Source organism: Arachis hypogaea, chromosome 1 (genome assembly GCF_003086295.3).
Source record: "Arachis hypogaea cultivar Tifrunner chromosome 1, arahy.Tifrunner.gnm2.J5K5, whole genome shotgun sequence".
Taxonomy (NCBI): Eukaryota; Viridiplantae; Streptophyta; class Magnoliopsida; order Fabales; family Fabaceae; genus Arachis; species Arachis hypogaea.
Genome location: NC_092036.1, coordinates 16,697,726 through 16,711,566, shown reverse-complemented (window position 1 = coordinate 16,711,566; position 13,841 = coordinate 16,697,726). Strand labels below are relative to the sequence as shown.

The following is a 13,841-nucleotide window of genomic DNA, read 5'->3' as shown; positions in this document are numbered from 1 at the left end:
TAAACCTATTTTCATACAAAATAAATTTAAATTTAATAAATACAATTTTTTATCAAATTTGTATTTGAATATTTATAATATTTCAAAAAATAAACAAATTCATCGTATTATCAAACTGAAACAAAAGTACTATAAATAAGCAACTGTTTTAATACAATTATTGGAAACCCGAAACAGATTATTCAAATATAATCGAGCACGTTACAAACACATCACACATTATTATTCATTATATTATTCCATGCATTTAGATAGAGATGCTGTTTGGAACTCCTCTAAAGGTCAATCCTTCATTGCTAATAGGATGAAGCAGAGTGTATGGTAATTCAACTGGCCCAATTCTATTACTCAGTCTCCCATCTTTGTTCTTCTGTGTTAGCTTCTCCACAATCTCACTCAGTTTGTTCCCAAATATCTGAAATGCTTGTAATGCTCTTGAATCAAATGTCCAATGTGGATTATCCCTCTCTCCAAGATACACCTCATCAGAAGTATGCTTTTATAAGATTTCTATGGTTGTAAGGTCAATGAGAGTCTCTAATTTCGGTGTAATTATTCTCAGATAAGCCTTTTGGTGACTCTTCACCATCTCTTCATACTCTACAGTGCCTTGTTTAGGAAGCAATCTTCTGCTAAGTGTTGGACGGTTCAGTATAAGCCCTCTATATGGATACTGTCCAAAATTAACGACTGCATGGAGTGCCAACGCCGTCCATATTATGGTTGTGCATGATTCAACTAACTCTTCAACTGTCTGCATCTTTGGCCACCATGGCTTATCTTTCAGATCACCATGACCTACCTCAACAGCTTTTTTCCACAAATTTTGGAGTTCAGGGTCTTTTTTGAGATCATTGTCTGTTGGATAGTACAATGAGACAGAATCTTGAACCCATTCCTTAATGGCAAACCATATCTCTAGTCCATCAACAGCATAAGGGTAGTCTTCTATTACAAGACGAATTCCATAAGGAGAAGATGAATCCTCCACTGTCATTCCTCTAAATCATCCAAAATATAAAACATGTTACTAAGATCAGTTCATGTTTATAATAGAATGAAGAGTTACACCACACTAGTAATTATTAATAAGGGGAATGAACAATGGTTGAACACAAACTCAAACAAAGACTAAGTCAAGCACCTTTTTTTCTCTGAAATAAACCTTATGACCCTATGATAGTGTTTATTGCATCTATTGTTTGAACACGTTCCATGCAAATGTGAACCTAAATAAATACCTAAGCAAATTTGTACTAGGATAAAATATAATTTAAAAAAATAATAAAAAAGACACCCTTTTTCTTCAAAAAACTCTCTCTCCTTATCTCACACGCATTTCTTATTCTCTTTTGTTTTTCTCTCTTAGTATATAACTCCCTATGTAGCTGAATATTAGAGTAGGCAAACTATAGAGAGAAAATTGAAAAGGAAATGGGGAAATAAATGGAAAGAGGAGCGAGAAGAGGAAGTAAGAAGCACCTTAAACGTAGTCGTAGCTGCTCTTGAGACGATCTTCAAGTTCAAGTAGATTGGCGTGATTTTTCTTGAAACTAATAGATTTACCATAAAAAACTATTCCTTGATTATTTGTATGCCAGTCTAAGCTTCAATTCTTCAGGAATTTCAGCACTATCCTCCCAGGAAGCGTCAATTCTTAATAATCCTTATTCAATAAAATGAGGAAACTAGGAGGTTGATTCAAGAAAACCAATTAAGAAGACAGCTACAATAACTGCATTTTAATACAAGATGAACAGAACGAGTGCAAACTTACAACAATGAGTTTTCCAGCATTTTTAGGCCTCTATGCAATCCTAATTGCAGCAGCTGCAGTAGCACCATATGATATCCCCACCTGCAATTCATGTTCATAAAAAACATAGAATAACATTAAAAAATATTCTCTTTAAATCATGCAAGTAGAAAAGGCTAGCATCTAAACAAATTTGGAGGGGGATCCCCTTTGAAATATCTTTCAGGGGAACTTACCAACAGACCCTCTTTCAATGCTAGAAGTTTCGCAGTTTCAATAACTTCTTCACTAGAAATTTACAAAAACAAATAATATTATGTGTCACCATCAATCCCTGAGTGAAAAAAAAGTACACAAGACTGTCACATCACATTGCTAGGTCAAATTATCAGAACTCCTAGCCTTGTCTATGTAATGATTTAAGGTCCTTCTAGTCTTCCCAAGGAAAAGTTGCATTAGATTATTACACATAAAAACACAAACACACACACACAAACTAAACACACATTATTTAAATTTAAATTAAAAAATAGATGCCTTACTTGGATAACTTCATCAAGTAAATTGACATCCAAAACACCAGGGATGAAGCTAGGACCAATTCCTTGGATCTTATGGGGACTTTGTACACAAACAATGCATTTGTCAGGGGAATGATAACTAGAAAAGGCATTTGATAAGTTGCAATACAACCATACATATGAATGTAGACTAAAAGGTTAATAGAAAGTAGAACTCAATAAGCAACTGCAATCTCAACATCTGGATCCTTTTCTTTTCGTTCTTTAATAAATCTATAGATAACAAACAAATAGATGCAGAAAATTTTGCTTATTCCTTCAATACTGCATATGAAAATCATGTAAATAATTTAAAGCTCATACCTTCCAAGAAGAACCTCTGAATTTATAGCACCTAGAGCAAGCTGAAACAAAAAACACAGTTTATTAACATCAACTGATATTTGTCAAAGTATTTAGATTTATGAGATGGTTTACAATATTGATAGGGCACAAAATTATTGTTGATAATCTCATTCTAATCAGTCACAGAGTAATTTCAATCTATGTAATTAGCACATTACATTTCATGAATTGGTATTTATAGTTCCTTCAAATGCAAAATTCAAACAACGTATGAACAAAATGAAAGTGGAAGAGATCGAGTTTTAGATGCAACAATAACGTATGAACATTTGAATTCAACAAAAAATATAGATCAATAGCAATTCCAGAATCTAAAATAGATAAAGACGTACATGTAGGTTTCAGATCTGGTGACACGATGACTCGATGAGGATGTGAACGGCAGAGGGAGACATAAGCTGATAGGCGGTAGAGGAAGCTCGTGCAACGCGAGCAGCAGAGGAGGGAGCTCATGCGAGCGAGCGGCGGTGGAAGGAGCTCATGCAAGCGAGTAGTGACGGAGGGAGCTCGTGCGACGCTAGTGACGACAAAGCAGAAGCGACCGAAAAGTCACAATTTTGCCCTATTTTCAACTCGAATCAGAGAGAGAGAGAGAGAGAGAGAGAGAGAAGAGGAGAGAAAGTTTAAACGAAGGATCGGAGAAGATGAATGATGATTTTGCGTTGAATGAAGTTTCATCATTGAATATGGTGTGTTTCATCAGGACTGGACCTAATTAAAATTTTCGAGGAATTTATTAGAAGATTTAGATTACAGAGGGATTTTTTTGTCATCGATGGTTTCAAATTTTAATTTTAATTTTATCGACAAAATTACCGAGGGATATTAGTATCTGTCGGTAAATTTTGTGAAATTTTTTTTTGTTTTTTTATCGACAGAAAATCTGTTGAAAATCCGTCGGTATATTCGACAGAAAAATTCCGTCGGAAAAATCTGTCTGTAATTTGCTGTTTTCTAGTAGTGCCTCCCTGTGTCTCGCACCCTCCCTAACCCTTCGTTAAACATGAACTCAGTCTCACTTCTTTCTTCTCTTCTAAAATCTAAAAATCTAAAATCCACCCCTAGCTAAACTCCTCTTCTAAAAATCGCGAAGGGATTAGAGGAATACTTTTTCTTTTATCAATATTAAAATTTCAATTCTCTTCGCTGTAGCTTTTGGTTTGTTACTCTTTTCTCACTTACACTCCTATTTTCTTTTCAATTTTTTTCTTTTCTCTTTCATTTTCTATTTTAGTTTGGTATGCTTCTGGTTTTGCTGTGTTGCTGTGCAATTTTTTTATTTATTTGTTTTGAACTTCGATTTGGTTCTTCAATTTGTCAAATCGGTTAAAACTAAAATCAATTTAAGAAGAAGTGAATAACACAATGAGATTGATGCTGGGCTGATTTTCTATGATGGGTGTTCAATTTAATTTGATTTTGCTAACTTTTACATTTTGTATGAAACTACCTCTAACAAAGAAAAAATAAAAATGAAAACAAGAAACTAAGCTAACATATATTTTCTGTTTGATAAAAAAACTATGTGTGAAGTTAATTAATTTCCATGCTTTTGTTTCGGTGGCTTGTAAATAAAAAGGATAAAAGGAGGCACTGTAATAATATATAACAGGTTAGTCAAGCAATTGTTTAATTTAGTCAATTAATTACCAAGGATGAAGTTTATCTTTTCTGCAATTTTGTTGAGTCAATTTATTGAAATATTTTTACATCAAATAATTTTTATAATATCATTAATTTTATATATGATTATTTGATGTCTTGTTAACTATTAGAGGCCACTTAAGTCTAAAATGAGTTTAAGATATAACATAATCAAGATTGATGGTAAACATAATATGCAGCAATCAAGCATGTGGCAAATTCATTATGGATTTATACCTATTATCTGAATCCAATGAATTATGATAAGGAGATCTACTAGCTCCTAAGTTGACTTTTTCTTGTTATTTTCTTTCTTATTGCATTTGAGTTTTTTGTAAATGAAAGAGGTCATTTATTCTTAACTAGTATATTTAGTATCTCATTTTATGTTAGTTTTAACATTGTTGTTCAGAGGCATCGGTTCTTCTCATCTTTTGTTATATTCACATGCCTTACCACCAAAGAAAAGATTAAGAAGCTGCTTCTCCAACAAATTCATGCTTTTCTTAAACTATCATTCATTTTTTTTCATTTCTGAACCAATTTTATGCCTTTCATGATTAGAGTTTTATGAGCACTTCCATGTTGGAACACTACATTTTTTGTGTTGTCAATAGAAGAAGAAATTCGTTATTGAGAAATAAAAGACGTAGTATTATGAATCATCTTTCAAAAGCATAAACTATTGTGTAGAGGAATATGAATGACTTCATATGTGACAGACCTCCTCAACAGCCTTTTATGGGTTGATACATGAATAATATATAGGCCCATTTTAATTTGTGTTGAAACATTTTATATTAACAATGTGGAGAAACAAGGATTGAACCTTAACCCTTGTGCTCATAAAAGTGCCAATACCTTGCTATGAGCTCTCTCTCCTAAAAGCATGTTATTGGTATGCTTATCACTGTTGCTAAGTAGTTTACAGCTTCCAAATGATTTTTTTCTTTACATAAGATGGTTTTGCAATTGGATATAACTGATTTATATTATTATTCTAGATTACTCAGTTGACACCATAGGCTCAACTTCGACATGAGTTTATATGCCAAGTTCGAAGTGAAAATCACGGCAACAAATCCAAACAAGAAGATTAGTATATACTATGGAAAGGTTGGAAGAATGATTATATGGTATACAAATACTGAATTCTACCAAGGCTCACTGCTAGAATTCTATCAAAGTGAAGGTGCCGGTAGTTTAAGGTGAAGGCACCTATAGCATTCAAGCTCGGGATGCTGAAGCTGAGGAAGGTGAAGGTCTTGGGGGAATGCTAGTTGCTGGCGGATAGCTTGTCATCTAATAATCTCATAGGCTGATGGTCATCAAAGCTAGCAACTATAAATTTAGAATGAAACCTTAGATTTGAGCGTGTATATGAGAGAGCTAGATATTGTGTGTGCTTTATATCATGTGATTTTATTATTGTCATTTGTAGCAAGTACTTTTGCACATACTTAACATAAATAAAATTATATTATGCACAATTAACTAAAATTTCTGATTCAACATAAACAAAAGAAACATTTGCAAATTGAACAAAAAATTAAAATTAATTATGCAGTAATTTTGAACAAGTTTCTGCATTAACATAATTGAAACCAATACTTAAAACTAATTATGCACTAACATCAACAAAATTATGCATTCAAACAAATAAAAGAAATTTATACACAATTGAAACAAAATCTTAAACTAATTGACAATTATTTGCACTAATGTTAAACCAAAATACCAAAATGTTATAAGTTTGAAATACCAAATTCTGCATACAATACTAATTTGCATTAACATGTGGCAAAATGATAACCCTAAAAGAGATGAACTCTAATTCTAAGTATGCAATATAGCTCTAATAAATATGGCTTTTTGACTATTTTCCAGTGAGCAAAATATTTTTTTCAGCTGAGAATTTGTGGAGAACTTAAGTGCAATAAAAATAACTTCATCATTGATAAAGCCAAGTTTGCTATGTATATCACTAGCCTTTTTTTCCTCACGAGTGTTTACCATAGCTTGAGCAAAAGCATCCAAATGCTTTTCTGTTGATCAAACACATATTTTAGCGTGTCAATTAACTCTTTCATCAACTTGGTATTTTTTGCCGCTTTAGATGAGTAAGACTTCTATCCTTGTTTCTTCTCAGAAGATGAAGCCACAAAATTTGATTGTCGGAGTAGAGATTCATTAAAATCATGGTTTGAGTTAAACATATCCATATCTTCTTCATCCATTTCTTCATCCCCATTCTTTTGCACTTCTTCTTCAGTGTCATTACCGCATACAACAGCATCTCCTTTTGCTCTTTCCTTACAAAATATTTTTTCCAAGCGCGTATAAAAGGGAAAAGACTTTCTTACAGTATACAAACTTATTCCTTGTTTCTAGAAAAAAAGAATAAAAAATCAACAAAGAAAGACAGATTGTCAAGTAGAATAAAATTAATTCAACAAAATCAAACTTGTAAACCACCCTTCATATAAGCAGCTAGGATCTCTTTATTGTCCACAACCACACATTGCTTTAGATCATCTCATCCAAAACCGCTACAGGTTGCCATGTTAGTAGCAAATTGATATTCTCTTTCAGCCTCTTAACCTTATTTTTGCAATGACTTATTTAAAAACCACCTCCTGAAAACCTCTCATTCATTTTTATAGCAAGTTTCTCAAAAGATCCAAGCCTAAATTGACCTGTATCAGCGCTTCTTCCTTCAATGACAAACTCCTCCATAAAACTAACAAATACTTCTGTCTCTTCATCAGTCCAGACATGTTTGTCCATTTGTCCCTACTATCTCGATTAACTCAATCAAAATTCAAGTGAACATCCTAAGCACATGATGACATCATTGTTATAATTTATCAATACGATATATTTAAAAAAAAGGGTACATATAGTCAAAACACAACATTAATAACGATTACAGTTTCACCATTAGGTCTTACAATACAAAATTCAACACAACAAATTATCATAATAATTCAAATAAAATACACATACAATAAATAAACCAATTAATTGATTTGGCTATGCATCCACTCATTGTACATTTAATGTGCTAAGTTGTCTCGGCAAGCAGTCCATTCATTGTTGCCCTCTACACTGTCAATCATTTCATTGTCGCCATCTTGGTTATCACCATGATCCTCTCCAATAAGTACTTGCTCATTCTCAAGTAATATGTTCTCCTCAGGATCGGAGTCCATATTAAGCCGAATAAAGTTTTACAATAGGAACAAGTAATAATTATTCTATTTTATGTCTTAATTTGGTAGAAACAAGGACACCTCAAAATTGTCCATCTCTTCATTAGTAAACCAAAACAACGCTCAATAATGTTCCTAGTTGAAGAGTGCTTATTATTAAAATATTCTCAAAAGTTTCTAGGAGTATTTCTACCATAGGCCCATTCTTGTACGTGGTATCGAGTATGCCTATATGGTGCTAGAAATCTCTTGCAATTAGTATAATCTGTATCCACTAAATAATAATTCCCTATGAATTAAAAGAGATACATTATAAGGATTAAGAAATTTGTATAAACTAAAAGTTTTGAAGTATTTTTCTTACCTAAAATTTAACTATTACATACCAATTGGTATCTTGAGGTTATTATGACGTAAAATAGCATCTCTAACGATTCTTGAATCCGATGTAGATCCTTCCTATCCACTAAGTACGTACACAAAATTCATATCTTAATTGCATACGCCTAGAACGTTGGTTGATATTTTACCTTTCTTGTTCGGTAAAGTGATTATTTTCTTCAGGGACGGTCACATCTATATATATTCCATCTAATGTTCCTAGACAATCCTAAACCAAAGAAATTGAAGTATCAAAACTAACTCTGTACACAATCATATATAATACAAAACCACAACTGCATTTTTTCACTAGACTTACCTTGAACCATTTCCATCGGAGATCTATACAATCATCTGAAACAGGAACAACCTTTGCAAACAACATGCTATAGGAACGTATCACTGAGTACAATACTTTATTAAAATACCTACTTATTGTTTCTCCTTACCTATAAAATCTAACTTGAAGTATGCGATTCTTTTTATGATGAACTAATATTATTAAAAATGTAGTCACTTGCTCAGGTTTATTTACATGACATTCATCTCTTAATCTACCCTGAACTTTAAGTACCTCGCATAGTCTTCCTAATTCATCCACACTCATCTTGAATTTCCAAATATAATTCCTATCGCCTTCTGCTATTATGTGGTTTAACACATTCCATTTTAAGGTATTAGTATTAATTTCTCTATTTCTAATTGACAAATCTCTTTTTCTCCTATTTCACAAATAAAAAAAATGCAAACATCATAACTAATATTGTAATTGTCTCAAGCACAGTCTGAATCATACAATAAAAAATAAGAAATCGTGTAAATTGATCAGAGTGGTCCAATGATTCCATTCTTCCCTAACAACAAATCAAAAATATAAATCATAATTTATTATAAATTAACACAAATACTAAAAATAATCAACAGTAATAAAAGTAACAACATAACCAACTAATTATTTTATTTTTGCATTCAAACAAATAAGAAAAGTTCAACATAATTTTTTTCATTCATTCTTCTATTCAGAACAAAATATGTTCAATCATTCATTCACAACATCATTGTATAAATTAAAAATTTTGACATCAGAAAGACAATTTTTCTATTCATATTCAATTTTTCAAATTACAAACAATATAAACAAATAAAAATAAAAGAAGATAAAGAAGAACACAATAATTTAAAGTAAAAAAGTACAAACGAAAATAAGAAGCATGGAGAGGAAGGACAGAGTTATATCTGTGTGAGTGAGAAAGAGAAGAACACGTGAATTCCAAAAGTTGTGACAAGCTCAAATAAATAATTTGCTGCTAAAATGTTGTAGTTAAACTAGTTAAACAAAAAATGAAAAGGAGACACAGCAGAGAAGAAGAATCTAGGAAGTGAAACGAAAAAAGAATCAAGAGAAGGAAGAAAAAGAGATGTGACAAAGAGCGTGGAGAAGATACCTCGGAGGAGAACGCCGAAACAGAGGACACATCAAATTAGGGTTTTTGATATGATTTAAAAAAGGGTAACAATGGAATAATAAAAATATCTATGGATAAATAGGAAAAAAATTTATTAAAAAATTTGTGTCCACTTTGTTAAATTACGTGGCCATCATTGTCCTTCATAAAAGAGTGGACACAAAAGTGATGAAAACTTTTCTGGAGACAATGTGTTCAGTGTCTATGTCTCTTCTTAAACATTCACTGTCCATGTCTCTATGTACTGTCTTTAAAAACAAACGCAACCTAAGGGTTTAATAGGAACTAATAGTCAAATACAAATAGAGCTCAAGAATTTTGGTCCCTAATATATCAAAAATCACTTTGCAACCCTTCTCCCATCAGAAGGTTGCTATTTTGCCTAAAATAATAATTCGATAGATTTTGGTTGAAAAAGATCAAAGAACCACAAGAATTAAATTCTCTCGATTATTCTCACGAATTTAAGTACACTTTCGCTTTTAGATATCTTTTTAATGATTTAACATTGATGGTATTGGGATTAACGAATTCAAAAAATTCCAACAACAAGTGGTATCAGAATCATCTATAGTTAGATCATTAAGAAAAATTAAGTTAATTCAATTATTAACATTGAATCGAATGTTGTCATTGTTAATCCTGGAATTTGAATTGATTAGTGTAGCAATTCTTTTTATTATTTTTTTACCGATGTGAAATTAGATGTTGAAAACCTACAGTAATATAAAATTTTTTTTCTCGGGTTAGTGTAGATGTATGTGTAAGTTATTTTATTAAAATAATAATATGACCCATATAATTAATAAAACTAATTCTAATTATAGTGAGTTAAATATGATGGTTGTTACTTATTAGATGTTACTCAATAAAAGAATAAAATTAGTGAGATTTTAAATAATAAAATAAAAAATATCCCTCTCCTCTTTCTTTATAACTGTTAGAGAATCAATTAGCATCAATTAGGATCAATTAGTATCGTTTGTATTTATGTAGTATATCTGTATATTAATTATAGGATTCTATGCCTTTATTACTCTGATTCATTTAGCACCTATAAATACCTCTTGTACACTGTACCTTGGACACAACTGAATAATACACTTTTCAGATTATTCTCTCAGTCTCTTGTTTCTAACATGGTATCAGAGCAATAAAGGCATAGAATCCTATAATTAATATACAGATATACTACATAAATACAAACGATACTAATTGATCCTAATTGATGCTAATTGATTCTCTAACAATTGATCCTAATTGATCCTAAACGATACTAATTGATCCTAATTGATACTAATTGATCCTAATTACTACATAATTAGTATATCTGTCTTTTTTTTCCATGAATATTAGTTCATAGCCCCATTGTTTTTTTCTTTTCCGGCAGTGTTCTTTGGCCTCCTTTTCCGCTCCCGTTTCGACGCTTTGGTTCGTCACCCCCAAAACCACCTTGTTCCTCTTGTCTCCGTGATTCCAACGCAACCAGATCCGCCGCCATCCGCCGCCAGACCCGCCCCCACGCGCCGCCGAAAGACGCTGCCACGACCAAGTTGATCTTCCTTCCAGATTCCACTCGTGCCTCTTTGCTCTCGTTTTTCGATCTGTTAACGACGCTTTGGTTCATCACCTCCGGCATCATCGTGTTCTTCTCTCCGTCAGATTTCCAAAGCCGCCAAGATCGCCGCCAGAGGCCTCCGGACGCGCTGCCACGCGCCGCCGAAACGTTGTTGTCCACCACCATTCTTTTCTCATCCAGAAGCTTCAGCAGCCGTTGGATCTTGGCGCTGATCGGACGCTCCTCCCACTGCCACGTGTCGCCCAAAGCTTCTTGTTTGACCCGCGCGTCCCAGACCGACCCGCGCGCGCCCCGGCCCGATCCGAGTTTGGCCCGCGTCCAGCTCCTGCCAGCGTGTCTCTCCTGGTCCTCTCCGGTGCCGCCACGTGTCGTTCTTCGCTGACGTGGCGGACAAGTGGGACCCTCCCTAAGGTTTTTTGGTGAGTTCTTTCCGATTTTGCACTCCGATTTCTCATTCTCTGCTTCGAAATTGCAGTTTCTCTCCTCTCTTTGATTTGTGTGACTACTGTTATGGAAAAGTCGGATGTTTTTGTTGCCACAGACAGAAAGGATACATTCTGTCGAAACTGCAACCATTTTGGGCACCTTTTCTCCGTATGCCCCTCTGTTGAATGTCGCACATGCCACCAGAAAGGGCATATTAGCTACCATTGTTCACAGTTGTTCTGCCGTTATTGCAAGCTCTCGGGACATTTGATTACTACCTGTCCTACTCGTCCACCACGTCCTGCGTCTGCTTTTGCTGTTGCTGCCACTACTGAACCTACCACTGTCTCTCTATCTGATATTGCATCTCTTCTACAGCGTCTTCTCTCTGTTTCTGGTAATACCCCTACTGCTTTATCGACTCCTCCAGGTACTTCTAAATGGTACTTTGACTCGGGTTGTTTTAATCACATGTCTCCGTTGCGAAATATTTTCTCGTCCATGTCTGCAACTACAAATGGACCTTCTGTCAATACTGCAAATGGCTCCCTCTTGCATGCAACACACAAGGGTTCTATATCTCAGTCATCTCTTAATCTTCCTGATACTTACTACATTCCCAAATTAAACTTCAATCTTATTTCTGTTGGTCAACTTGTTGATCTGGGTTTTGACGTCACCTTTTCTGTTTTTGGTTGCCGTGTACAGGATCTTCGGACGGGACAGATCATCGGGACTGGACGTAAGGTCGGAAGGTTGTTTGAACTCGAAAGTCTTCATATTCCTCCTGTACCAAATCTCTGTGCTGCTTCTTCTCCCTCTACCCTTCACTTATGGCATCAACGTCTTGCCCACACCTCCTTAGGAAAACTGCGTCCTCTTGTATCTCAGGGTGTTTTAGGTCAGGTTCCGAATGAATCTTTTGACTGCATTTCTTGCCAAACTGCCAAACAACCTGCTTTATCTTTTCACAATAATTCATCTCTTGCTTGCTCTCCTTTTGATCTCATTCACTCTGATGTTTGGGGCCCCGCTCCCACTGCCTCTATGGACGGAGCTCGATACTTTGTCGTTTTCATTGATGATTATTCCCGTTTTACTTGGGTTTATCTGATGACTAATCGCCATGAGTTACCTCAGATCTATATCAACTTTGCTACTATGATTAAAACTCAGTTTTCTAAAGCTATTAAGGTTTTCCGACGTGATAATGCTATGGAATACCGTGATTCCAAACTCTTAGCCTTTCTTGCAGAACAGGGTACTCTGTCTGAGTTTTCTTGTCCTGGTACGTCTCAACAAAATGGTAGAGCTGAACGCAAACACCGTCACATTCTTGATTCCGTCCGTGCAATGCTTCTTTCTTCTTCGTGTCCTGAGCGTACTTGGGGTGAAGCTGTTCTTACTGCTGTTCATGTTATCAATAGACTCCCTTCTTCTGTTCTTGGTAATGTTACTCCCTTTGAGCGTCTTTATCATACCCCCCCAGATTATAGTTCTCTTCGAGTTTTCGGTTGTGTATGTTTTGTTCTTCTTCAGCCTCATGAACATAGTAAACTTGAACCTCGGGCTCGTATGTGTTGTTTTCTTGGTTATGGCACTGAACACAAGGGTTATCGTTGTTGGGATCCTCTTTCTAAACGTATTCGTATATCTCGTCATGTTGTCTTTTGGGAGCACCACATGTTTTCTCGATTCTCATCCTTTGAGTCGATTCCTACTACTCAGTCACCTTTGTTTACTAACCCCAATGTTGATCTTTTTCCTAGTGATGATTCTACAGGTTCTCTCTCGAGTGACCCTCCACAGCCTCCTGTTCCTCCGCCTTCTCCATCTCCTGATGATTCCAGACCGGACGATAATCCTGCTCCTACCGTCATGCCTCCTCCTCCCGCTCGTTCTTCTAGGGTAAGGAATCCACCTCCTCATCTTCTTGATTATCATTGCTTTTCTACTCTTCTTCATCAACATGAACCTAAGACATTCAGAGAAGCCTCCTCAAACCCAAATTGGCAACAAGCAATGCAAGAAGAATTACAGGCACTTAAAAAAGCACACACTTGGGATTTGGTTGATCCTCTTTCTGATCAGGAAGTTGTGGGCAGTAGATGGGTATACAAGATCAAAACTCTCTCTGATGGCTCTATTGACCATTATAAGGCCCACTTGGTTGCTCAAGGTTGTACGCAAGAGTATGATATTGATTATGAAGAGACTTTTGCCCCTGTCGCTCGCCTTACGTCTGTTTGAGCTCTTCTTGCCATTGCCGCGGTTAAAAAATGGTCTCTCAGTCAGATGGATGTGAAGAATGCATTTCTTAATGGGGATTTGAAGAAGACAGTCTATATGAAACCACCTCTGGGATATCCTTGTCCTTCTGATAAGGTTTGTCTCCTTCGCAAGGCACTTTATGGACTTAAGCAAGCTCCTCGTGAATGGTTTGACAAGTTC

The 13,841-nt window shown here is 34.9% G+C and overlaps 1 pseudogene; it reads right to left on the bottom strand.

Moving 5' to 3' along the window:
* Positions 1–247: 247 nt before the first annotated feature.
* LOC112735556 (seed linoleate 9S-lipoxygenase-2-like) lies at positions 248–987 on the bottom strand (annotated as a pseudogene).
* Between the last annotated feature and the right edge of the window lie 12,854 nt (positions 988–13,841).